Below are 27,422 nucleotides of genomic sequence, written 5' to 3'. Positions count from 1 at the left end.
TCCAGTGACACATTTGCTTCCCAGTCCAACCCTGCACTTTAGTTGCCTAAAGATAATTTTATAAATAACAAAAATGAGCATGTGAGATGGAACTGTGAGAGAAATCTCATTAATTGTATCTTCCATTTTGACTCTGGTGGTAATCAAGTCAGAGGTTGTTTATATGCTGCACTGCTTCATTTCTTTTTCACCCGCTCTTGGATTGCATTCTAGATCTGCCTTTTGTTTTTCATTTTGATTTTATTTGGGAAAAATATCTGTCTTTATGCTATCATCCAAATTGAAGCATGTTTCATTTTGAAATCATTTATGCATCCTTCAAATTTGCATTCAGTAATATTTTGCATATAAAATGTCTTTGAACTAAAGTTTGTGCATTTTCATTAAAAAAAGAATTGGGAAACAAAGAGTATACTTTACTCTATTTTTCCTTTTCCCTGATTAATTCTCTTTTCCTTCAGCGCGCTTTATTTGCTATTCTATTCATTGTTGAATCATTCATGCTGCCAAATTATTCAAATACATTCACCTTTCGTCATGCAAAATGATTGCTTTAGTAAACACAGACTTCGAACGAGAACATATTTAATATTTATTTGATTATTAAAACTCTCAAGTTGATTTGCAGTTCAAACTTGTCCGTCTCACCATAAGAATTCTCAAAAAATAGCAGTAGAACTGGTAAGAATCAGAAATGAAAAAAAAATACATTTCTGAGGCACGGGTATTTGGGACTATAAGTCGGTGGGGGTGATAGTCCTTTCTTGGGGTTCTCAGGAATTTGACAGGAATTTGACAGGCTTAGTTACCTTAACCTCCTCTCAATACATTTAGATTCTGTGTCAAGATTGGGGTGTGAGCATTATTCACTTCTTTATTAGCTAATATCTAGCAGCCCTTGAAAACTATAAAACGTTCTCTTCTTTTTTTTCAACATCACTAACAAAATAAGGAAAATGAGTCAATACTAGTCTCCAGGGATCCTTTACTTATGTTAGTCATGAGTCCCATGCTCCTGTCCAATCAAGGTGCACTCATCCTCTATAAGTCCAGTCCTGACTGGTCCCTTCCTCTTATTTTTGCTGCTCTCTGCAAAATAAGTACCTCTTATGCTTCTCCCACTATTTTACTATGTTAGAAGGTGAATGCCTTCCTTGTGTAACGTGTGATGCGTCTGAAGTATGTACACTAGTTTAATGTGTTCATTCCCAATGTGTTTCCTTATTTTCCTTATACCAATTTGCATTTGCAGGAGATTTATCCTGTCAGTCTAAGGGGAGTGAGCTTGTTCCTATTGTCAACGTACTTAGTGGACTAGTACCTAATTGCCTTTGTACGAGACTTCCCCAACCAGTTTAAGAACGTTTATATTCTCTGCATGAGCTAGGGTAGAAGTGATTCCCGCAGTGGGCGCGCATGGTCCTGTAGTGGGGAAATTTCCTCAGCATAGCTGAGTTATTGCAGCGCTAAGGGGGGCGGGAGTCGGTGTTAGAGCGAGCGAGGAGAAAGGGCTGGGCCCATGACCGGGCATGCTCGCTGTGGGGCTCTTGCCGGCTCTCCAAGAAAGGACTTCCTTTCCCACAATGCTGCATATCTTAGAGAAAAGGGGGAGCGCATGACAATTCACACGAACAGAACGTTCAGTCACATTAGCGGAATTCAGAGCCAGGCAAGGAGCGATCAGCTGAGCTCCATGGCCTTCGTGCAACCACCCAGTGCCCATTATTAAGTATGGTAAAAAGCAGTGAAAAACAAGCACTGTTCAGTGTACCGGTGAACAGGGAAATAACGCTGTTCGGAGAGGCAGCATTAACTGAGCAGATGGCTAGCAGGCAAGCATAGGTCATGTCGAGTAGGGACAGTGATAATGAGGGTTACACAGAGCAGGATAATGACTTTAACTTGAGCTTTAAGAAGGTCTTGGGAGACTGTTGATGGAAGCAGTTGCACTGGGGGTGAAACCCCTACAGGACAGATTACACATCCTGGAGAACCTACTGGGCAAAAACCTTATGAATAAAGACGCTGAAAGCGATGATCCTGGGGGAGGAACATACACTGAGAACCCTAGAGAAAGGGGCGGATAAGATGATCAAACAAGCCCAGAAGAGAAAAGCCTTGTATACTCCACCGGGCACTGAGGCAGGAATGTAAAGAAGGCCTTAAGAGGCAGCTGATGCATTCAACAGACTTAAGAAGGTTTTCCTGCTCAAAACAGCAGTCCCTATCCTGATACCCACTAGCCAGGGCTGAAGAATAAAGGACATGCAGAGGGTTACCAGTCAATTGGTCGAAAACATTTGGTCGACAGGACAATTGGTCGACACCATTTGGTCGAATGCCAAATGGTCGAATTTTTTTTTTTTTTTTTAACACCCTTTTTTGGGTTTTTTTGGGGGGGTCCCCCCCAACCCCCTTTTTTTCTTTTTTTTTTTCCCCACAGGAAAACCCACAAAACACATATATAAAAAAAAAAAAAAATTCGACCATTTGGCATTCGACCAAATGGTGTCGACCAAATTGCAGTCGACCAGAATGTTTTCGACCAATTGACCGGACACCCATGCAGAGACGTTGACAGATGAGGACGGTCTAATGAATGATGATGACACAGACACCATTACCCAGACAGAGTCTAAAGCCAACATTGTGGAGGCCCCACAGGATGACACTGAAGACATGGCAGACATGTTTGAGCCAATATACCATAAAACACCTCAGGTCGACAGATTGGGTGCCGCCTCCTAGGGCAGCACTTTCCCAGGTCCCAGAAAATATGCATGCCCCTAGAGAAGGAGACAAGATTCAGGCTGAGGGCAGAGTGCCCTAAACCAGACCTACTGGGTAAGGTAGCCAATTCCTCAAATCTGGACCCCAAGATGCTCATCTTTGTGACAAAGGCATCCAAGAACATCAGGAAAGGCATGGACCGGACACTGGGGAGCCAATTGATGTGCAAGTGCTCGCAAATTGGGCACAACGTGCCTTATGTATGCTTGGTAATGTCAACTGCGCCTTCTCTTCGGAGAGACGTAGCAGTTTGCTCCTAAAGACAAACCACAAGTTGGGAGTCCTAGGCTCATATGAAGCGGGCAAAGTAGCACAGGAGCTACTCTTTTGCAAAGCATTCGTCAAAGAGATGAATACATTTGTGGGGACATTTATCGCCCTTGAGAGAGCATAAAAAAAAGAATGAGTAGAAATCTGCGCTCACGCCCAGCAAGAGGGCAGAGGTCCTCGGCTTTGTAGTAGATACCAGGAAAGCTACTTTGGAACTTCCGACTTGCAAGATGAAGGCCATAAAAAAGGAGCTCAGGATGGTCCTCGGGAAATCAGTTATTTCGCTTCAGACTCTAGGCAGAGTAGTGGGTCTGCTAGCGGCATCTATCCAGGCAATATTTCTGGGACCTCTACACTACAGGGCCCTGCAGAGGCTAAAGATCAGGCACCTCCAGGGTGTGTGTGCTACCACCAGTTGGTACAGCTAGATGTTGAAAGCAGGGAAGAGCCACAGTGATGGCTCCACAATATGCAGGCATGGAATGGTCGGGCCATAGTCATAGATGTTCCAGAGTTCATCATAGAATCCGATGACGCCAAATCAGGTTGGGGCGCCATATGTAGTCCAATGCAAACACGAGGAAAACGGTCTCCAGCAGAACTAGAATTGCACATTAACTGCCTGGAGCTGCGGAGGGGCTCCTTTGTGGTAAAAACATTTGCCAAGTTGAAAGCACACTGTTGGTCCTACTGCAGATGGACAACATTTCTGCAGTGCGCTATATGAACAAGCTAGGGGGGACGAGGTCCAAGCCGCTTGTGGAGCTAACAAAGGACTTCTGGCACTTCTGTCTAGACTGGTAAATCCCAATCATGGCAGCGTACCTGCCGGGGACGCAGAACACTGCAGTAGATTGGAACATCTGATATCTACGGGATTCGAGCAAGAGGAGGTTACACAGAGCATTGTTCGAGAGATTATCAGAAATATGGGGCCCATTCAGCATGGACCTCTTTGCTTCCAGGCTCAAAGCTCAACTACCAAAGAACTTCAGCTGAAGGCTAGATCTGGAATCTCTAGAAATGGATGCCTTCCTGCATCATTGGCTAGGAGCAATTTATTACACTTTTCTAACATTTGCTATTCTGGCGAGGGCACTAGCAAAGATTTGCAGAGACAAGATGGAGGTGGAGGAAGTGATAGTGATGTCAGAATGGAGATCGCAAGCATTGTTTCCCGTTCTGATGAGAATGTACTCAGTTCCCACAGAGGATTTCACATCAGACTCTCCTACTGATTGACCAGACAAGAATAGTGCACCTCCTAGTGCAGGACCGGAGTCTCACGCTGATAGCCTGTAGAGTTTCAGACACAGATAGCATATGCCAGTGCTTTTGGAGATGGCTGCTGAGTTAATCAATGTATCTTGTGCCCCATCCACGTCAGGAGCTAAAGTGCTGCATGGCAAGCCTGGGAGAGATGGTGGATTCAGTTGAGTATTCCTCCCATTTTTGCCCCTGTGTTACAGGTGATTCATTTCTTACCCAGGCAAAGATGAGTGTTTAGGAAGGTCGGAAGAAAAAAGATCTGAGATTTTAGCAGGACATGAGCTAGTGAATGGCATGCCTGTCGGAAATCATCCAGCAGTAGTTAGATTGATCAATTGAGTGAAGGTTAGCAGACTTCCCATACCTAAGTATTCCTCCTGGTGGGACATCAACGCAGTACTCAGGCTATTCAATCAGTGGCTGCATAACAAACGTCTATTGAGGAGGCAACGATGCTTAATTCCTTGCAGGCATGTGTCAGACGGGAAAGCATTGGAGGTGTACAGGAAAGTATTCTATCCAGAAGGGGTAGCGTTTAACACAGCGTGTTGTACCAATAGTAACTCCACAGTGATCTCTTAACCATATTTTCCCAATAACTCAAAGTTATGCGCAGCCCAGTGCATCAAGCAATACGAGGCAGCTACCCCAGAATTAAGACTGCACGGCATATCACAGATTTTAATTGCAGGTAGGAAGCATTTCCATGCCTTGGCGTCCACCACCATAGCAAGATGGGTGAGAGAAGTGTCCGCGGAGCCATGGCATCCAAGGCTTTTGCGACATGCGTATCCTTACAAGATATCATGACCGTTTCAGCTTGGTCGAGTGACTCCATGTTCAAGACCTTATATTTTAAGCTGGTACTAGCCATCGCAGCAGCAGTAGTGGAGAGTTTTGAACAAGCATAACGCTCGCTTCCAGTCTTGACATAGATTGAAGATTACTCAATGTTACAGCAGAGGGTCTAGATTGTATTAAACACACAGATTTGAGCAATATCCCTGCCATTGAAATTCTCCTCCCTAATTGCCGATGCTCTCCTGTTGCAGGTAAGGAGCAGAAAAACGACTGAGCGAGAAGTGGGTTTGGAGTGACAGTTGGCAGTGGTGAAGGATTCTCGACAGGATCCCACATAGCACCCTATTGGGAGCAGAGTTTCTACCAGGTTTTAAAGTTGTTGGCTCTGTTTGATTGTTGGACTGTTGGTTCATTGGAAGTGACAGTTTTGAGCACCCAAAAGAAGAGGAAGGGACCCAGGCAGGGCTGGATTTATACAAGAGCCGTGAACCTTGATTGGACAGGAGCAGGTCACTCAGGACTTAAAGGAGGAAAGGATCTATGGGCACTGTAGTTTTGCCTCCTTTTCAAGTTCTTATTTTGTTTACAGTTGTTAATGATGGAGGAACAAAAAAGAAGAGAACATTTTATAGATTTGAAGGGCTGCTAGAGAGTAGCTAATAAAGAAGTGAAGCATAATGACCTCCTCTGTGTCTTTAACAGAATCAAGACTGCATGTTGTAAGCTTGGGTAATCTCCATTGTCTTGTTTACACTCTGCTCCAAAAACCAATTATTTTGAAATGGGCCACTTCTGCATTTAGCCTGAAACTGTCCTTTTAAAGGGTTATATGTTAGCTTTGGAGACATATTTTTAAATATATTTTCTTAATTACTTGTTTTTCTTTACAATCAAATTGGCACTTCCTAACATTATAGTGAACTTTTGGCTCACCAGTTTTCCAAAAAAAGGTGATCCTCAGCCAAGATGCTCATTTCATTTGTGCCCCTTGAGTGTGGGGGGTGGTACCACTTGGCAACAATCAGAGGAAGTGGCATAAAAAATAATTGCAGTTGCCCCCCTAAGGTACTACATGCAGCAAGACGACTGAGCACACCCTTGTGGCTCGGTCAACCATCTCTGAATAGACTCTGCACATTGGTGGCACAGCACGTGCTGCAACCTCATGTCTGATCATCCACTTCCTGTTATTTTTCTACTGCACATTACTGCATAGGTTTTTTTCTTCTCATTTCTTTAAGTTTCGTAGCATTTACATTCGTTGACACTCTCTGCAAGTTACTTTCCATTACAAGAAAGAATGGGGCAGATTTCTGCTTTGGCATTTTTAACTATCAGCAGAAAAATCTAGGGTGACCCATGTTGACCAATTAGGGGTTCATAAACCAAATTCAGCTAAACCTAGCTCAGCTAATTGATCAAAGCATGCAATCATTACATCACATGCTCAGTATACTACGTACAAGGTCCTATGAAGGGTATCTCCATTTCTTCCTGTAACGGGTTGATGGTTTTGGTTGCTTCGCTGAATCTCATAGTGGCATATGGTTTAGCATTTTCACCCATGCAAATGTGATCTCGTTGGGAGGGTAATGATCCCTGTGCTTCTCTTCTTGTCGTGCCAAGTGAAGGACGGGTGCCATACCACACCATTAGCTGTAATGTGAAATGGTGATCAGTTTTGAATATGCCACTGTTTTTAATAATGTGGAGGTCAATGACTGAGGTGCTGGAGTTGTGTGGAGATTGATCATAGCCTTTATATTTTAGCTGGTGTATCATAGAGAACACATTTTTGTTGCTATTCTGGAAGGCTGTGCAATACATCAGGTTGAGGTTACTCGAGTGGGGGGATTGGTAATATAGCAGATTAAGCCTGCACAGATGGCTACTAATCTTGTAGGCTGGTAATGTGCTCCTGTGGAATTGCACACTTCAGTGTAGAACTTTAATAGCTATCGATTTAAAATAGTTACATGCAGGTTTTCAAAATTGGAACGTCATTTGTTTTTTGCATATCAATTTTTGAAGATTTCCGTAGCCCATTCGAAGGCTACCTGTGTTTTGGCTTCACATGTGTAGATTTCGAACATATTTATATTTAAATATTTCTCTGTAACAGATATGTCTCTTTGTGGTTTTTTTTGGTGTTGACACATTTGGTGCAGCTAGCGCCACCTAACGCTCAAAGCATTGGTGCTGTAAAAGAGACAAGAGAAAGGGGATTTCGGGAGCATGCTATGGCGTTGGCATGGCAACTTGCCACCTCTGCAGCACCAGTTCGTCCTTGTTTTTTTCAAGGAGGGCTGTTCTTCTGCCATTTACGACCGTGCTTTAATGAGTTGTTTGAGGATTAAAGTTTGAGCAGCATATTACTTTGCATTCGTGTTGTTGATAGAACCATGACTTTCCGACTTTACTATGTGGGAACTCAGTGCTGACTTTGGTCCTCAATTACGCAAGTCTTCATTCTTAGCAACGTCCTGTAGTTATATCCCCACCAGGTCAAAGTATTAAGGGAGGTGCACGACTGAAGAGTGCTGAGACACGCTGGTTCAAGTAGCCGAGTGGCTGCAGCAAGAGAAGTCTAAATGTGAAACTGTAGAAGCCTGTTGTTCTTGGTAGAGATTCTTTAATGCAAACCGGAATAGGAATAATTCAAACAATGCTGGATGTTTTCCCGCCATAGCCCTTCTGCTGAGTCCGTTTTAAAGGTGGCTGAAATCCCGAGGCAGAAGTTGAAGGTTTCAAAGCTGCAGCCTCAAAGCAGCTCTTTTTTGTTGCATGTGACTTTTTGATCAGACTAGCAAGGACCTTTCTCCAATCCATCCAAGAATAATTCTGGGGTTTTGTCAGCTCTTTTCAAGTTGTTTACAAGCCCTTCCCGTCCTAGAACTGCAGTGAGTGCAGCTGCCTTTCCGCTGGCCCCCAGAGAGGCAGCCCTGTGGCGCATGCAGTTCACCAAGTAGGCAGAAGACATGGCTAGGTGGCTGCGATTGCACTTTGCAACCATAAGGAGCAACACCGATCCTTTGCCGGAAACCAACGGGGACGGTTTGGAGAGTAATGTGCCTGCTTATTTTAATCGACTGTCACGCGACACTGCTCCAAAAACTATACAGATGAAGCTGACTCGGAGGCAGACTCTGTTGCAGCCTCTATCAACAGAAACCTTCAATTCCAATCCAAGCATGCAGGTGTCAACCCAGGAAAAAGGAGCAAGAAGAGCCTGTGCTGCACATTTCTCTGCAGCGCACGAAGCACAGATGTCCTCAGCTTTGCAGTCTGGGAGAACTCCGTGACCTTGAGTGGGCGCTTCCTTCAACAGTATAACTCATGAAGGTGCCACTGCCATATGACATGTTCATAAACAATGCCAACAATCTGAGTAATATGGGTAATGAGGGCTCTTGCAGTACTGCTGCCAGTGATGGCGGCTCCATCAGCCGTAGCAGTAGTGATTACGGGTCCTGCACAAGTATCACAAGGGATGCCGGTTCATGCAACAACAGCTTCACTAGTGGCAGTAATAGTTGTGTTCTTTCCGCAGGTGATACTAACATAGGTAGCAGCTTTATCCACAGAAGTTCCTCTGTTTCTAACAACAGAACGAAAGCTGTTCCTGGGTCAAAGTCCCATATGTACGATTGTTTCCAGAAGTAAAAGCACTATTCCCTTTGAACATGGTCACCTGGAATTAGATAGGAAGATCTTACCTTTGCCCAAAAGAAGGAAACTGAAAGTTCCTTTAATACGGTAATCTGACAGTGCTTAATTTGTGGGGATGTTTGCCAGGGCTTAGCCCCTGGCACTTATTTTTGAGCCCATCACTTATTGTCTCAGACTCAGATTGATTATGAAGTAATGATACCAAAGCATCCATCAGATCAGGCACACGATATAGTTTAACACCAAATGTGTCGACACTGTGGGGAACTGCTATTTTTGTCATTTATCTTTTTGCATTTAGAATATTTACGGTGAAGAATCGCCCCTTCTTAACAACCACGGATAAGGTTTATTTAAAATGCTGGACCACACATGCCAGCAACGACGGGTCTTTGTTCTGGGATAAACTGCTCCTGCTCTTTCTTAACCAACTAATGTGTTAAGAATCACATGTATGTTTAGGAATTTCGAATTAAGTAGTCAGCATTAATGTTTGCACTAAATGCACAATATCTACCTTTGCAGTGAAAGAGAGCTAGTACACAACTTCTGAAAAACATCCTTCTTTTTTTCTTTCTGTCTGGGTGTTTGCCTCCCTCACAGGGTTTGTCACCTTAAATAAACTGCCCCGAGGAAGGCGTATTTTTGAAATTCAGGCCCCACAGGTGGTCTAGCCGAAACGTAACAGAGGTCAACAGAAAAGAAAAACCATTTGAGTTTTTTTCTCTTTTACGAACTTGAAATACAGAAAAAAATATATATATTTTTTGACGTCGAAGCCAGCTACTAATTGTTGTCTTCTACGTAGGCAAACCTGCTTTAGTAATCAAGACTCTGAAAGACTCTGAATACTTTAAAATAATCTAATTCGTACAATCAACATTATAAATTGTTTCTATGTTGTTTTATTGTCTTTTGCTATTTAAACATGTAATGTTTTTGCTTATTTTTCAACAACATTTCTATTTTACACTTTTTGTTGTTAAATCACTTGTACTAAACCTTTTTTTATCAAAAGTCTATGCTATACTTTTTGTTAGCATGAAATAAATAAAATGCAAAGACTTTCTTTTTTCCTTTCTTCTTTTGCGGCTGACTGTTTACTTTAACTACAAAGGTATTAAAAACAATTGAGCTATCTAATGATACTCAATACAAAAACTAATTGAATTTATTTCACTATTTGGGCAAACTAATAATTTCGCTCGCGGTCTTTTGGAAACCCAATGTATGTATATGACACTGTGGGGAGCAGCTGAGGGTTGTGGCAGCAATGGTGGGCAACTGCCAGCCCGCAATGTCACAACCATGCTAGAAAATATTTGGGCACTGGCACTTATGTTCTTACAAATTAAACAGTGGTTGTTCATCATGAGTGAATTTTCCTTTGAGTACTTCTAACACGCCACAGACATCTTCAACACGACCGGGCCCTCTACCAAGCAAATACTCCTGCCAGACCTCACATCAGTTAATTATGTGTACCAGCCAACTTCCACCAACTGCTGATCATGCTGCTTCTATGGGCTCTCTTGCATCCGCAGTGAATGGAGTTTGACTCTCCAAAAATACTTGCCTGATCAGCCTTCGTTAACTTCATAAACACGCCTTAAACACACAATTGATTTGTATACAAGATGATGAGCTCTAATGTTATTAATGTTGGTGTATGTATAGATGTTTAGGTCTCCAGAAGAACTCTATGAATGCATGCTTTTGCAGACAAACGTTTATTTTGAGTCCAAAAAAAACAATGTGATCATGAAGAATGCGTTGTGTCATCAATATTGTGGACATTTATAATAAATGCAGTATTTGCTATTCAATGGGGGTCATTACGAGTAAGAAGGTAGCCATGGTGCATTTAGCGCCATGGCTACCCCCATACCGCATACCGGGTCAGGGTTCATTGAACGAGGAATTACCGGGCCATTCCAACCTTGGAGGACCCGGTAATTACTCATTCAAAAAACCCATCCCCATTCCCAATTGAGCCCCCATAGGGCTCAATGGGAATGGGGAGGGAGCTAACAAAGGGCCTGTTAATAACGGGCCTGTTGTTAGCTCCCTGGTCCTTTAACGGCTCCCACTAAGGGTGCCTGGTAAAACCAGACGCCCTTAGCGGGACCCGTTAAAGGACCTCGTAATGCGGTGGTAAGGGGTTAACAGCACCGGCACCCTTACTGGCGCCTTTAACCCCTTAACGGCAGCCTCGGAATGAGGCCCATTGTCTTACAAGTATTATGTTGGGAACAACTATTTTTGTGACAAGCACATTGATTTAGGCACACCCTTGGTCTTCTGCAATTTTGTTCCAGGCAGGGGTTAGTCTGGCTGTGCCTATATCTGCAGCTGTCCGATGTATTGTGAATACCAGTACATTACCAAATTTGCAGCCATAGCACCCATACAAACCGGGAGATTCCCAGTTTTCTTCCTTCACTCAGTTACTCAATACAGGTTAGGAGCAGTTGAGGCTTGTCACACAAACAGGACATGGCAGATTATCTTCTTAACCGGAAGGAAGATAGAGCCACACTGTTTGCACCGAGAGGTAGCACTGGCAATGCTTTCAGCAGTAGGAACAGACCAAACATTTATCACAAACATTTCCAAGATTAGAGAGGCTCTCCAAAAAGGAGATTAATAAATACTGGGAAAAGGCTTTGTTCATTAATTATCTAGAGATTAATACAATTCCAAGGGGACTCTGAATTCTTATATTGCCAGACTTTTCCAATGTTGAAGATCAGGATTTGGCACAACAGTGGGAGGAGAACCATACCTCAAGTTCAGAGAAAATGATGCATCTGTTAATAGAACATGCAGACAGGAAACACGCCAGAGTGCTAACTCAGATTGAGGAGGCAAAACAAGACATTATGGACATGACCAATCCACAAAGCACCAAAAACAAAAATTTCAACAAAATGTATGCAATTTTGAAGGAATATCAGGACTGGTGAAACGCAGAAAATTTAGGAAATATTTAGGGATGATAGAGAGTATGAAAATGATACAGTATATACGTTCCAAGCCAGATATGAAGAGAATGGGAAAACATCTTCCCATAACAATACACCAGTGACAACACCAGGCACTTCTGATGCAGAATCAGAAGGTGAGGGCTTGACGATATCAGAATCTGGAGATGCTACTGCTACTCGGAGCACTACCAGTGCCAAAAGAGGGTTTCTAGCAGAAATCAAAAGATATAAAAAGGCCAATCAATAGAACCCATTGACAATATCCAACATGTTACATGTCAAGACCCTTTGGGGCCAAATATGCCACCTCAGAGAACAGGTAGAACAAAGGGTAAGCAAAGGTCATGCACATACCAAAAGACTGACCCGGTCAAGCGCAAGGACCCAACTGAACCAAACACTACAGAGGACTTAGTTATAAACTTATCAGACAGGGCTCTGTCTACAGATGAGATGAAATTGCTAAATAGGGACTATCCTTTGCATCGACAATAAAAACTGATATGATCGAATTCCAAATAGATTTATATAAATGTGTGAGGAAATTGAAATTGAAAAAACGTATTTTCATCACACGGTTAAAACCTTTGAACAGCAAGGATTGCTAGAGCCAACAAGCAATCTTACGATTTCAGACATTGAGAACACACATTTTTTACTCTCACTTACCACTGACATTTCAGAGACTAAGGAAACAATACGTCAAGAACTGGGAGCACATCCCAGAAACCTAGAGTTGGATTAATTAAAAAAAGGTCCAGATTCACTCCCCCGACATCTACAGAGAGTGTCATTGAAACCTTCTACAAAGCAGTGACATCAGACAACCATAAACATAAGGATAAAGTTAAAAAAACGTTTGTATCCCTGTTTGAGGATTAGAAATGAAAGTGGGGGAGCGTTGGATACCATTGTTGTTCCATTTAACGTAAAATGTTTGACAGGGTCAGCAATGACCCTCATGCGCACTGTGCATTGCCTTGCACCTGGTCCAACTAAGAGCAGTTAGTGTAATTTTCTGGTGATGTTGTTTCTTTCCTCCTTACTGGGGTTTCACTGTATGTGCCTCAGATTTCTATGCATTGTAGTTCCTCGTATGCATTGTTTGTACTAACACAAGTGCTTAGTAAGTGTGAATTGTTAGCTATTTATTCCATGTTTAACAGTAGTCAACATTCTGATAGGGTTGAAGTTATTATTTACTGGGCAATATTACCAGATTAAAAATACTATGGTGACTGCTGCACCCATTACCTATATGTATGTATTATTAGGTTCCTATACTAACAACAACACTCCAATATAAAGTTTTGTTTAGATGAGTACATTTTTTTATACATTTAGTAATTTATGAGAGGTCTCCCGATCACACCTGACACCTTGTTACCAACATTGTAAACACAACCCCTTGTAGGGACTTTTGATCAAAAATAATGTCATTTGTGATGTCAGCTTTGATGTCCTGGGTTTTAGTCTTAGCAGTGCACAGTGGTGGTGCGAGTTGTGGTTGCTTAGCTTACCATAACTGGCGAATATCTTTTTTTTCCTTCTTCAACTGTACTTAAAACCATCCCTTTAACAACGTCTTTTCACTGAATTTCATAGGTGTTTATTAGTGCAACTTAACCATAACATCCCTTTAACACAGATGTTCAATGAATTTCATAGATTTTTACCAGATGCCCTTAATTTGCTACAAGTTCCTTATATCATACTCACCCCAATGTACCAGCTGTAGAGTCCGCAGATAGTACGAATGTCCACAGAGAGCAGGTAGAATCAACAAAATCCAGAAGCACACGGGACAACAGAAAAAGTTTTACCTTTCAAACAACAAGTGGGAAAAGTGCCATGTCCAGTGAAACTGTGTCCATAATTGCTGTTGTCTGATTACTCTGGCCATGGCCAGTGTCCAGATTCTTGGGGGTGTAACAGAGTTTACACCAAGCAAGAACAAATGCAAATTTATTGGATCCAAAACAGCTGGGAAACAAGGTTTAGACAGCCCAGTGGAACTGAACGGAATGAATGAGCTGTTAAAGCCACCCACTGCGTTTGAATATTGTATACCTGGCAAATTACCATACTACATTTTAGTTAAATTTTTGAAGCAGGTCACAGGAGCTGTTGGTGAGACTATATCAGCTGGCTATATCCAAATATCAAATATATGTTAAGTGACCCTGATTGGGTAGAATGTATTTGACAAAAATCATATTAAAACCCTTGTGACATCACAAACCTTACAACACTGCCCCTCAATTACATGATTGTGCTGTTCAGTGTAAAACCCTTGTTAGCCAATGATTCGCAATATCTAATATACAAATTGGCTATAGATGGCAAGGGACTAGACATTCATATTGGGTCTGACCAATAATGTGCCTCATGGACATCAGCAAGTACACTGTGCAATGTTGCACCCTGGGGACACCAAAATCTCTTCCTGCTGATTGCCTCCCATCCTGCACCCCATACTCCATAGCCCCTTCCCCAATGCCCTGGCCCCCCAGCTCCCTTCTCACGCCTTACAACCAATTGTAGTCCTAAAAACTAGACCACCCCGTGACTAGACTTTGATTTTAACCATATTAAATTTATATTTCTATGCCAGTTCTCCTCATGCAGCCAGGTGCCTAGCTCATTGGAATCGAAAGTATCTCTTAGAGGGACTTCACTGTGGCTGCATCCTCTTAGGAAACTTCAGCCGTCCAACATTTCAGCTCACTGTTTCTGCTGAATGCTCAAAAAATACATACTGCTTGTCACACAAGGCCTGCAGCTGTATTATTGTGAGCTGTCTGTAAGGAATGCTTCCTTAATGTGGGCCTTTAAACAAAATGGCTTCTCTACTGTTCACATTGGTCATGAGCCCCCCCTGTGTTATATCCCCTACAACATCTTGCACCCCACCCTGTGCCCATTCTATACAACTACCCCGTACTGTCCCCAAAACACCCACCCCTCATTGTGTTCCGTCATTTGACTTTTTGCACTGCACCTGCTTCTGTGTCACCTTATGTAAGCTGTGCCACGTTCAATGACGTCTCCACCCCTGATATCACTCACTACGTCACTCTTGACACCACCACATTACTTGTGCAACTGGTATGTGCACCCTCCTTGGCAGCATTGATTCTGAACATTTTCAAATTCCCCTACGATCGATCTATCTATCGACACATTTTGGTCCAGCAGCTCTTTGCTCTTTTCCTTACCTACGCAAAATCTCCCCATGAGCCTCATACACCTCTCATGAGCAACCAATTATCATACACACTTTCCCATCAGCTGAACAGTGTACTCAAAAAGCCTCATAGTTGTCTATATCCAGGGGTGGCATTGTGAGCATTCCCGTCAGACCATATTCAGGTATTTCTGTTTGTGTTTGTGTGTGTCATACTCGGGGTGTCATTTTCCCAGCCCTGTCAACATGCATTAGATATTTCTCCCTTCCCCTTCCAAATTCTTAACCCTAACAGACATACACAAAAGGTGATGAGTGTCAGGACAAGTATTGGGACAGTTATCTTAAAAATGTTTGCCAACCACATAGGAACCCAGGCAAATAAACTAATGAGCCAGTTGCCAGATGTTACTGTGCTTGTTTCCGTTGTCATAGTCTCATGGAGCATGTGCAACTCTTCAATAGTCTCTGTCAATGTTTCGTTTGCTGCATCATTTGTGGGCATGAAAGTACAGCAGCTGCTTCACATTTTCTTACAGTCCACGCCATCCATTGCGGTTAACAAATCCAAAATGTATCTGTTTGGGAGGGCAAGTAACCTAACCACCCTCAGCTCTTCGTACACAGCATTTAGTCATTTTTCCATCATAATTGCAAATTGTGATACTTTGTTACAGGTGATCTGCAGCCACTTAGCGTTGGCCGCTGACTGGACACCTGGCACCTGATGCCTGGGATGCAAAAAAGGTTGACACTTTATTAGATAATCTGTACGCTGGTGGAATTGCAGCCAGTCTGTCCGATTATGTTTGGCATCAGTAATTGCTGTCCCTGTGAACTCTCTTCAAGTTCAAGGATTGGGCTGGTTGTGTTTGCACCGCCCCCTCAACACTTTATTAGTATGTAAATCTTGATTGTTGAACAGAATGAGTTCTGCTTGAGTAAAAACCAGGACAGTTCCGTGTAGGGTGACAAGGGAACACGTGCCTCCCCATTCTGTACGGAGCTGGGCATGTGCCTGGGTGCCGCATGCACACCATTTATCCATAATAAGTGCAGACCCACTCCACTATGGGATACTCATCACCTTGATGCATCTAGTATTTGTCCCTAAAATATCAAGCCAAATATCTGAAACACACAAAAAACATGTAAGTTCCATTACGTGCGCCCTGAGGTCTCCGGGCGTGTTGGCGTTACATGCAAATTCTCTAGAATAGAATAGAATATATGCAAAAGGTTTTTTTTTTTCTCATCGATCCACATTAGAGTGTGAACATTTTTGTTCCAAACTGTGAGGTAGCTGGTATTGATTTTTCTCACTACATCTTCTTTGAACCCTTCCAGCCCTTCTGCCCCACATTGTAACATTCTCCCCTCCCATGCCGCGAAATGGAAGACAGACCCCTCAATGTGCATCAATGTCTTGTATGGTACAATGGAATGCTGCACCCTGTCTCATTGTAACCTGCTGTGGGTTGTGAACAGTTGCTTGCCCATTCTGTCCCATATTATAATATAATATAGTGTGTTTTGTGGCCTCTTTTTTCATCATTCTCATGAGTGCCATATAATTGTTGGCATATACTTCCTCCTCCTCGTCTATCCATTGGACAGTAACTGAGTGTCCCTGAAACAAGCCTCTTGTCCTACATATGAACAAATGCATCAAACACCCCCTCTCCTGCTGACTCTTCTTGGGGGATAAAGAGCTTGGGAACCCCTGCAACATGTGGAATGAGAAATCACACGAAACATGTGTCATTGGCCCTCGACCACCCCACCCATCCCATGTCGTCATACTATAAATTGCCAGACACAGTGCTGTGATTGCCCCTAATGCCATTGTCGAACATTTCAGAATGAAATACATCTTGTTTGGTACATACTCCTCCATTATTACTTCTAATAGGGGCAAATGGTCCCCTTTCTGCTAAAAACCAAATAAACATAAAAACAAAAAACAAAAACACTACACTGCAACGACATTGCTTATACAGTGTGCTTCCTCCTCTTGTCACTTCCACTTGCTGCAACTCCCTCAGCCCACTCACAGGTTTTCTATACAGGCAAACGGAGGAGAAAAAAGTAATTGACAGTTATTGAATACTTCCCACAAGTTAGCCCCCTTCTCTTCTCCTTCGAGGGGAGCACCAGTCTTGACCCTGCAGACATCAGAAAGGAGGATCAATGAGAATATCTCTGCTACCTTCATCTCTGTGGGGGTGCAGTACGTGACAGAGAAGGGTCCGGTTAAGTGTGGCTCCTTCCAAGATCTTGTGAAATTTCTGATGATGGCATTTATCAACTGGATATAAGGGGAGGCTGTGCTGTGAATGTCTCTTCTTCTTGTGCTGATGAGGTGTCTGTGCTTGATGTTGGGTCGGCAGGCCTGCTTTGACAATATTGCACCTGGTGTGAGATGCAGGTGAGAGATTTTGTGAGCTCACTTAAATATGCTGTGATGAATCTGGTGGAGTCATCACAGTACTCCTGGTGGTAACCTCCTCTCATGTGGCCATGCAATGACTCCATCAGGGAAGACATGGTATCCCCCATTTTTCCTTGACAATAATCTTCCTGTGTCTGAGACCCTCATGGCTTATTGCCATATTTTCACTCCTTTTCCAAGTTAGAGCAGGGAAACTCCTGTAGTTAAAACCACCATTGTCAGTCTGATTGAATCACCTTTTTCAATTCTATTTATCAATCTATCAAAGATAACTTGCCTCCAAGACCTTTTGAAAATGCTCATCCAATTCCATGATTCAAATGTTTACAATGGACTTCTGATTTCAGAATTGCCGAAATACTGAGACGGAGAAGAGGAGGGATCAATTACCGGGGCATTCCGTCCCTGCCGGACCCAGTAATTACCCATTGCTGGGTGCCGGTAATTGTCAGTCCCCATTCTCATTGAACCCCATAGGGCTCAATGGGACCGGGGAGCAGGGTAGTGCCGACACCGTTATTAACGGTGCCGGCGCTACCGTCAAGTTCTGTTCACGGGTGCTGGTACGGCCACCAGGACAGACCTGGCGGCCGTAATGGCACCCACAAGTAGAACTTGTAGTTTGCCAGTCCGGGAACTACGGTACCGGCAAGCTTACCGGTACCATAGTTCCCAGACCGCCAAACTTGTAATGACCCCCTGTGAATCTAATGAGTGTTCTCGTGTTTCCCAGCACACAACTGAGCCCTGGAAATTTAAGCAGCCCAAACAGAAAACAAAGGGCAGCTCCTGTGGTGACTGGCAAGAGAGCGGCCAGAACTGGTGTGGTGGAGTCAAGAGGCTCACCGTAGAGTGAAGACAGACGTGCACACTCGATATGCACTGTTGCAATGCCAGGAACAGGTAGAGAAATCCTGGGAATTTGCCAAAGCCAGGGAGGAGCAGTTTGCTAATGAAGCCAACAGGACAGCAGGCTGGTAGTAAGAAAGCCACAGAGCACCGGAGAGCAAAGGAAAGTAAACCGTGCACGAGAGAGTGAGAGAAGCAGGTGACATTTCCCGACCGAATGCAAGAGAAGAAATCAATCCCTGCAGAAGCCAGTGAGTCATTGTGAGAGGAATGGGGACACCATATTGGTGAACACGCAGAGAGTTTGTAACTGAAAACTACCTGCATTAAAGGGAGAAAAGAAATGGACATAGTAAATGGGAATTTTAACTGCAAACAAACTCTTTGCAGATGTGTGGTTGTTCACAGTGTCATTACAAAGTAAGCTGAAGAAAGATAATATATCGGGAAGATACATTATCAAATGCAATATACAGACAGTTTTACAAAGGTAGCGGGCGCCCCTCTCTCGCAAGAACAGACATGATAACCTGTTCAGTGGTTATTAACCACTTGAGAGTTCGCAGCCACTGCTTTTACTCACTGTGCCTTTCACAGATGGGAAATATCCATTTGCATATCAGTCTTTGTCCTGCCCAGGGGCAGTCCAGCACCGAAATACAATGGCAATTCCAATCTGAACGAGAGTACCACCAGCAACCCCATACACGTGTTTCACCCCTGCTGGGGATCATCAGTGAGGTGAAGCTGATGCCTCCCTAAGCACAGTGAGAGGGAGACCACGTCTGGTTGCCCCCAGGAGACCTAGGGTTACCAATCCCAGGATCCTTAACAAATAGTTTTACAAAGGTAGCGGGCGCCCCTCTCTCGCAAGAACAGACATGATAACCTGTTCAGTGGTTATTAACCACTTGAGAGTTCGCAGCCACTGCTTTTACTCACTGTGCCTTTCACAGATGGGAAATATCCATTTGCATATCAGTCTTTGTCCTGCCCAGGGGCAGTCCAGCACCGAAATACAATGGCAATTCCAATCTGAACGAGAGTACCACCAGCAACCCCATACACGTGTTTCACCCCTGCTGGGGATCATCAGTGAGGTGAAGCTGATGCCTCCCTAAGCACAGTGAGAGGGAGACCACGTCTGGTTGCCCCCAGGAGACCTAGGGTTACCAAACCCAGGATCCTTAACAAATAGTTTTACAAAGGTAGCGGGCGCCCCTCTCTCGCAAGAACAGACATGATAACCTGTTCAGTGGTTATTAACCACTTGAGAGTTCGCAGCCACTGCTTTTACTCACTGTGCCTTTCACAGATGGGAAATATCCATTTGCATATCAGTCTTTGTCCTGCCCAGGGGCAGTCCAGCCCCTGTATATTGTAGAACAATATACAGACAGGATTTGAAGTGGGTGAAAAACCCAAATGAGTAGAAGCAGAAGTCATTGCAGGGAAGTATAACCAGACAGCCACAACCTGGCAAGGGAGTACACCATGCAAACTTCAAGTGTATGAAGTGAAAGACCTAGCAAGGGAGTACACAGGCCAAGTCAAGTGTGTAACATGAAAGTTCTGGCAGGGAAGTATACTAGGCAATTGAAGAAGATTGCAAGAAGACAAACATTGTTGTATGCAAGTATTACATTTGGCCAAGAGAGGCTCAAAGACCTATTCTGGAATGGAAACCAAAGTGGTGATACAGTTGTCGTACACAGTGTTCTACTCAGCCAAGAAAGGCTCAAAGACTGTGAAGTCAAAGGAGGATTGCACACGTGTTGTATCGGGTCAAGAGAGGCCCAGGGACTGTGAAGTCAAAGGTTGTGTTTGGCCAGAAGAAGCCCCAATGAACTATGGTGTATGGAAATGTCAGGGGGAAAAGAAAAATCGAGGGGAAGGAAATTACCCTCTGAAACCAAGAACATTGCCCTTGAGGAAACCTGTGTTTACATCATTTATTCCAAACCAACCAAGCTTAAAGATAAATCCCCATTTTCATTTCAGAGTTAAGTTTGTAGTCTGAGGGTCAGAATAGAACATTGAACATTGGGCAGTTTTACATTTGACATCCTGACATGGACAGAGCCTTAGTTTTTGTTTAGGTAGGGAAATCCTTCAGAGCAGGGTCAAAGAGGCCTTTTCCCAACTCCCTTTTCTTTAATAACGTCTTTAAAACAAACCCATGGCAGACCTGTGTCCAGCTTTCATTTCTGACTCCTCAGAATGCTTCAAATGCATCTCCAAAGAGTTGAGCAGAGCTGTTAGCGTCCACAATTTTATGTGCAGGATTGAGCAGCAAATTAATTCTCCTGCCAGTGGCAATTCATGAGCGGAATGACAGCTTGGCAAGGCACTCTTTAAGCAGTCCATAGAGGCGCTCACAATGTCAGTTGGTTTTAGAATGGTACGCAAAACACAGTTTGTGGGTGATGCTGAGTAAGGAGGTTACCTCCATAAAAAGGTCATTGACAAAGTGTTGTTTGTTGTTGGACCTCAACAAATCACATACCCCCACCTCGTCAACTCAGAAACACATGTGGTGACGATCATGAGCTACATCAATCCTGCATATCAACATAGTCAATATGCAAATGCCAGAATGTCCCGTCCGGGCATGGTAATGTTGCCTTAATAGTTGTGTGTGTGCCCTGCTATACATTTCTGCCACGTTACACAATTATTTACAAACTCAGTCACCAGTTCCTGTAAGTTAGGCACAAACCACTGTTCGTTACTCTCTGCAGCTAGATGCTCTTTTGACACATGTGCTCGATAATGCATCTGATCCAGGGCTGTTTGAAGCCGCCTATGGGGCATTATCTCTTTCCCTTTACTGTTCTCTCTCCAAACCAGGTTTGTAGGTGACAGGGAGCTCTTTATCCATAACTCCTGTTCAATCACTTGTACAATGGGCAATGTTTTAAATGGCTCACAACTGTAGGGTGCTGCCTAATGCTATTAAAGGCTCATGATTCTTTTTAGAATGCATGAACTGTGTTGTGTGTAATGGAAAATATGCTGTTTTTTTTGCTGCAGAGTCAGCCCTATCATATTGTGAAATTAAATCTGTGTCGCTGGTATAGGTGGCTGGTATCGGTGGCACATTTTATTATTGCCAGTTCTGCTGGGAGAGGCAGTAACTCTATTAACCAGGACAATAACTCTGCTTTTTGTATGGGGGAGCAATTGCTCCTTCTGAACCACCTCCTTTCCCAGCAGGCCAATCCCTAATGTATCGTGAATGTGACATAATCTGAATCAGAAAAAATGCTGACGGCATGCCCCTCCGATATATTCATGGCCATTATCAGAGCTGTCATTTCGTCGTACTGCCAACCTCATCTGAGCTCAGACCTGAAATTCTCCTGTGTGATAAGAAACCACTGCTGCACCCGCATGACGACAACCAGTGTTTGTATCTATCGTTGATGAAACATCAATGAAGATAATTTTTCCTCCTTCGATGGGCTCTTCATATAACTTGGGGTCGCCCCCCACCCTGTCCTTATATGGGGCACCTGAGTTCTTCATATACTCCCCTACCTCTATTTGTTGTGCCATGAATGCACTGGTTTTACAATCCAACAAACCACTACCTCAATTGCTGCATTGGACAAAATTACCTCATACCCTGATGCACACTGGGTTGTCAATGTGGACTTTGATTTTTGTAGTATCAAATACAGAGAATGGTCCACAAAGTTTGTGTCTGCGCAGCTCATCATTATTGTTATTGTTTCTGATTTCTCAATGGCAAATGCTGCTGCGGCAGGTGGCTTTTGCATGGAATTTGGCCTTACATTACTGGGTTTAAGAGACCACTGTAGTAGGCCAGGGGCTTGTGTCCCTCTGGCTTATATTGAGTGAGAAGAGTCGTCATCACTGTGCCATAAGAATGTGAAAGCTAAAATACTTTTTCTTCATAATTTGTGGTTGCTAAAACTGGTGAGTGTGCTTGTTAGGGAAGAGTTTCATATCAATGATAAATCTTCCTGACCTGTGTCAACCCCAGAAGTTTTTGCTGGACTGGTAGAATAGGTTTCCCTATACCTCCATGAGTGGGAAAGTTTTTCCACACTCACAGAGTCATTTACTCGTTTTTGGGTGCCATTTTTAACACTCTCTGTAGTGCCTTGTTAATTGTATCCTCTTTGTATCCTCTTTGACAATTTTTGGCACATACTGCCTATTTCGACTGGGTTGCCGTCGGGCTCCCCTTTTAACTTTCTCTGGCTAAGCTTGTGAGAACTACAGTTCCCAAGGGCAAAAAGGATCTTCGTATCCTTTTACATTTCATTAGGTTACACCAGCACCCCAACCTAATGGGAGTGCTGCAGAGATACTGGGTATGCCCTTTCTCATTCTAAATGTAACATTTATGTCACAAGGGCAAACTTACATTTAATGGCTAGTGGCTGTGAACCTTTTTATTAATTTGGTGCACCATAACCGCAGGCTGTTTTCACAGCCACAGTAAAGGTACTCATGGGTGCTCATTTTACCAAAATGGCCCCTGTCTTCCTTTTTTGCCATTTCAGCATTCCTTGTCCTTTCTTGTTCCTTGAGAATACAAAAATTAGTGCACTCCTAATCCGATTTATAATTAACGAGAATGAATCAAGGACAAATGTCAATTCAATTTTAGGTGCGGGGGAGGAACTAAAGTCCTGGCACAAGACCTCAAAATATAACAAAACAAAGGAAGGAGAAGGTTCAGACTTTGAACCCTCCCGTCCCCTGCACACTATAGTGTGTTGGAAAAATCAACTACTGAAAACTCAAGACAGTTAATTCAATTTGTAAATAATAAAAAGTCAAAAGCAAGTTTTGTAGAACACAACAATGTGTATATTTTTTATGAGGTTCCAAACAACCAATATCTCTTTTCAAAGGAAACACAACAAGTGAAAATAATCACAATCTTCTTGCAAAAAAACAACAATATGATGAAATGTTGTTAGTAGTCTGCTTTTCAGTTGGCGACGCATTTCGAGGATAAGAGCCTCTTCTTCTCAGGCCTAAAAAGATTATAAAACAAGTGTGTACAAATAAGTATACAAATGATATATAGACACATTATATTTGCACATGCATGTTCAAGGATTAGTAATTTACAATTTTATAAGAAACAATAGTTCGTATCTGACATTATTTCCAGACCATGGATACTTAATCATGCACTGGTATTAATGTTCACTATGACTGGTATTACATACATTCCCAATCACTACGGTACAACTTGAAGTGGTTTGTATCCTAGGTATCATAGTTATCCAGCGAAGGCCCTAAAGACGGGCTTAAGCACTGTGTGGGTGGAGGTCTCAAAGTCGCCCCCAATCGTCCAACCCCAATGGTGACTTTAAGATAAGGAAAAAGTAGAAATGAACATATCATTTACCTGATAGTTAAAAGAGAGTGATGAAGAAAATACAATAACAGCCACTCCAAAAACGGAGGGGCTGTAGGTGCGTGCTTTGAGATGCGGTTGACTGCTACACATCAATCTCGGTGTTGATTGACCAAGTCAATAGTTCCTAATAGCTCAATCTGAAACAATAGCAAATGTAGTATAAAGTGGCTGAGAGGTTATAATCGCGTACACCCTTAAGCAACATCTCAAAAGGTATATTCTAGTTTACATAAGTCGCTCCCCCAGGAGCTGAAAGACTAGCCATAATGTCTGGTCAAAAAACGATTTATAAAAAAATGAATTATGAAGACAGAAATGTCAACTTGGTCTTCTACCTGTTAAAGTAAACGTATAGAGCATGAAATCGCAGGAAGCTAATTTAGAATGCTAAATAGAATACTAGATAAAATACAAACCTAGAAAATGAAGCCAAAATAAGTCAGGTATAGATAGGTCAAGAACCGGGCTGTGAGCCAGAAAAAACATATTATGGATACGGAGAACAGGAACTCTCTGTCATTAGACTCGGACAACGAGCGGTGCAATGGTCTCCACACTGTAGGAGGAAAGTGTAGAATGAAGTAAAGAGGTATTCTAAATCTGCGCGTTCAGAAAATGTGAAGAATAACGTCTCCATATGGGGATCTCTATCTATCGTAGAAGTGATAGCTCTTACCTGAAGCCGTGCGGTCAGGAAAGTGAGGCTGAATTCGCAACAAGGCATCGGCGGATGTTACCATGGTAACATGCTGGGCCCTAATGAACAACCAGCACGATGGAGATTGGTGATCCATGCCTCCATTTTTTGGATGTTAACTTGAAGATTGAAAATGGCAATATTACAACCAACATTTACCATAAACCCACTGATGCCAATAATCTATTACATTTTTCAAGTTTTCACCCAAAAGCAATGCTCCAAAGCCTCCCATACAGCCAGATTCTCAGGCTCAAAAGAATTATCTCAGAACCAGATGGATTGGACACTGAGTGTTCTAAACCAATTGATAAATTCAAACAAAGAGGCTACCCAGATACAGTACTCAATGGGGCAAAGACTAGATCACTAAGCGTGACAAGAACGGACCTATTACAACCAAAATCACGCAACAAGGATACTCCCTTATTGTTTATATCCAAATTTTCTCGCCAAAGTTTCCAAATTGGTAAAAGTATTAAGAAACATTGGTCAATTCTACACAATGACTCATCACTGTTGAGATTGTTCCCTAAAGCGCCGATGATGTGTTTTAAAAGGGGTAAAAATCTGAGGGTTAAACTTATCAAAGCGGAGAGACCATTGAAAGAAAACCAACAGTTTCTGGCCACTCGGAAAGAAGGCACATACCCATGTCTTAACTGCACACATTGTAATAACATCACCAAGGGGAACTTGCTTTCCCATCCACAAACAGGAAAGAAAATCAAGATTCATGACTACTCAACTTGCATGACTCCAGGTGTCATCTATACCACCAAATGCCCCTGCGGTAAACTGCTAGACCAGCCAAGGAATGTTGGTCAGAGCATAAGTCTAACATAAGATGCAATAGCTTACGATCTCCAGTGGCTAGACATTTTAATTTTGAGCATCACACCATTGCTCAAATCAGATCCAAATCCTTGAAGTTGTAAAAAAAAAAACAAAGAGGTGGTGATTATCACTCCAAGCTCCTCAGGAGAGAACTTTTTTGGATTAATTACTTGGGCACTGTATACCCCAAGGGTTTGAATGAAGAACATTCACTTAATTGCTTTTTATAGGGTATTACCCGTTTTTTGACAAAAATGATGTACATTACATTGATTTTAAATTGTATTTCTTTATTAGGTTCTTGTCACACAGGGTACTGATTAGGATGTTTTTGTTAAATTGCCTGTACAAATTGTAGTTTTTTATTTGCAAAATAATTATCCATTTAAAAAATGTTATATATTCCCCAGCATCTATAAGATTTATTTGCATTCTGTGCTAGCGGACTAATGAGCTATGTACCTGGCTATGTTATCTGTTTACATTTCTAGACATTTTATTAGTACACTAATCTTTAAAAATGTCTTTCCATCTATATGGATTAATGTGAGTTTAATTTGAAATTGAGTACGCTAGTTTGTGTGGTGGTGGCCCCATGGACCCCTTCAGCCATTTAGACCCAAATTAACACTGTGTTTTCACGGTTCTCTGCGTTTCATTCATTTTTAGATTTACCTTTCACCTGATGTTCTAGTTGCCCCTGGTTGATCTTATTACATATTCTTGCCTTCTTTCGCTTTGGTAATACTTGTTACTAGTCTTTTTAATCACTATCTGGGTTATTCGGGGTAATTCGCGCTTACCTAATAGGACTCTGACCTTAACATTTACGTGTTTTCAGACATTCAAATATGGCGGACAGGTTTTCCATTCTGGAAGTTCCTGTCCATACATTGGTTTCTACCACCCTAAGCTCCGTGATTGGACAATCAGATGCACGTACACGACATGCTGGTTGTTCATTAGGGCCTAGCACGTTACCATGGTAACATCCGCCGATGCCTTGTTGCGAAGTCAGCTTCACTTTCCTGACCGCACGGCTTCAGGTAAGAGCTATCACTTCTACGATAGATAGAGATCCCCATATGGAGATGTTATTCTTCACATTTTCTGGATGCGCAGATTTAGAATACCTCTTTACTTCATTCTACACTTTCCTCCTACAGTGTGGAGATCATTGCACTGCTCGTTGTCTGAGTCTAATGACAGAGAGTTCCTGTTCTCCGTATCCATAATATGTTTTTTTCTGGCTCACAGCCCGGTTCTTGACCTATCTATACCTGACTTATTTTGGCTTCATTTTCTAGGTTTGTATTTTATCTAGTATTCTATTTAGCATTCTAAATTAGCTTCCTGCGATTTCATGCTCTTTACGTTTACTTTAACAGATATAAGACCAAGTTGACATTTCTGTCTTCATAATTCATTTTTTTATAAATCGTTTTTTGACCAGACATTATGGCTAGTCTTTCAACTCCTGGGGGAGTGACTTATGTAAACTAGAATATACCTTTTGAGATGTTGCTTAAGGGTGTACGCGATTATAACCTCTCAGCCACTTTATACTACATTTGCTATTGTTTCAGATTGAGCTATTAGGAACTATTGACTTGGTCAATCAACACCGAGACTGATGTGTAGCAGTCATCCGCATCTCGACGCACGCACCTGCAGCCCCTCCATTTTTGGAGTGGCTGTTATTATATTTTCTTCATCACTCTCTTTTAACTATCAGGTAAATCATATGTTCATTTCTACTTTTTCCTTATCTTAATTTCACCATTGGGGTTGGACGATTGGGGGCGACTTTGAGACCTCCACCCACACAGTGCTTAAGCCTGTCTTTAGGGCCATAGCTGGCTAACTATGATACCTAGGATACAAACCACTTCAAGTTGTACCGTAGTCATTGGGAATGTATGTAATACCAGTCATAGTGAACATTAATACCAGTGCATTATTAAGTATCCATGGACTGGAAATAATGTCAGATACGAACTATTGTTTCTTATAAAATTGTAAATTACTAATCCTTGAACATGCATGTGCAAATATAATGTGTCTATATATCATTTGTATACTTATTTTTACACACTTGTTTTATAGTCTGTTTAGGCCTGAGAAGAAGAGGCTCTTATCCTCGAAACGCGTCGCCAACTGAAAAGCAGACTACTAACAACATTTCATCATATTGTTGTTTTTTTTGC

The sequence above is a fragment of the Ambystoma mexicanum genome, chromosome 6q (genome assembly GCF_040938575.1).
Source record: "Ambystoma mexicanum isolate Mex_15411 chromosome 6q, UKY_AmexF1_1, whole genome shotgun sequence".
NCBI lineage: Eukaryota > Metazoa > Chordata > Amphibia > Caudata > Ambystomatidae > Ambystoma > Ambystoma mexicanum.
Note: the sequence above shows the minus strand (reverse complement) of the source record.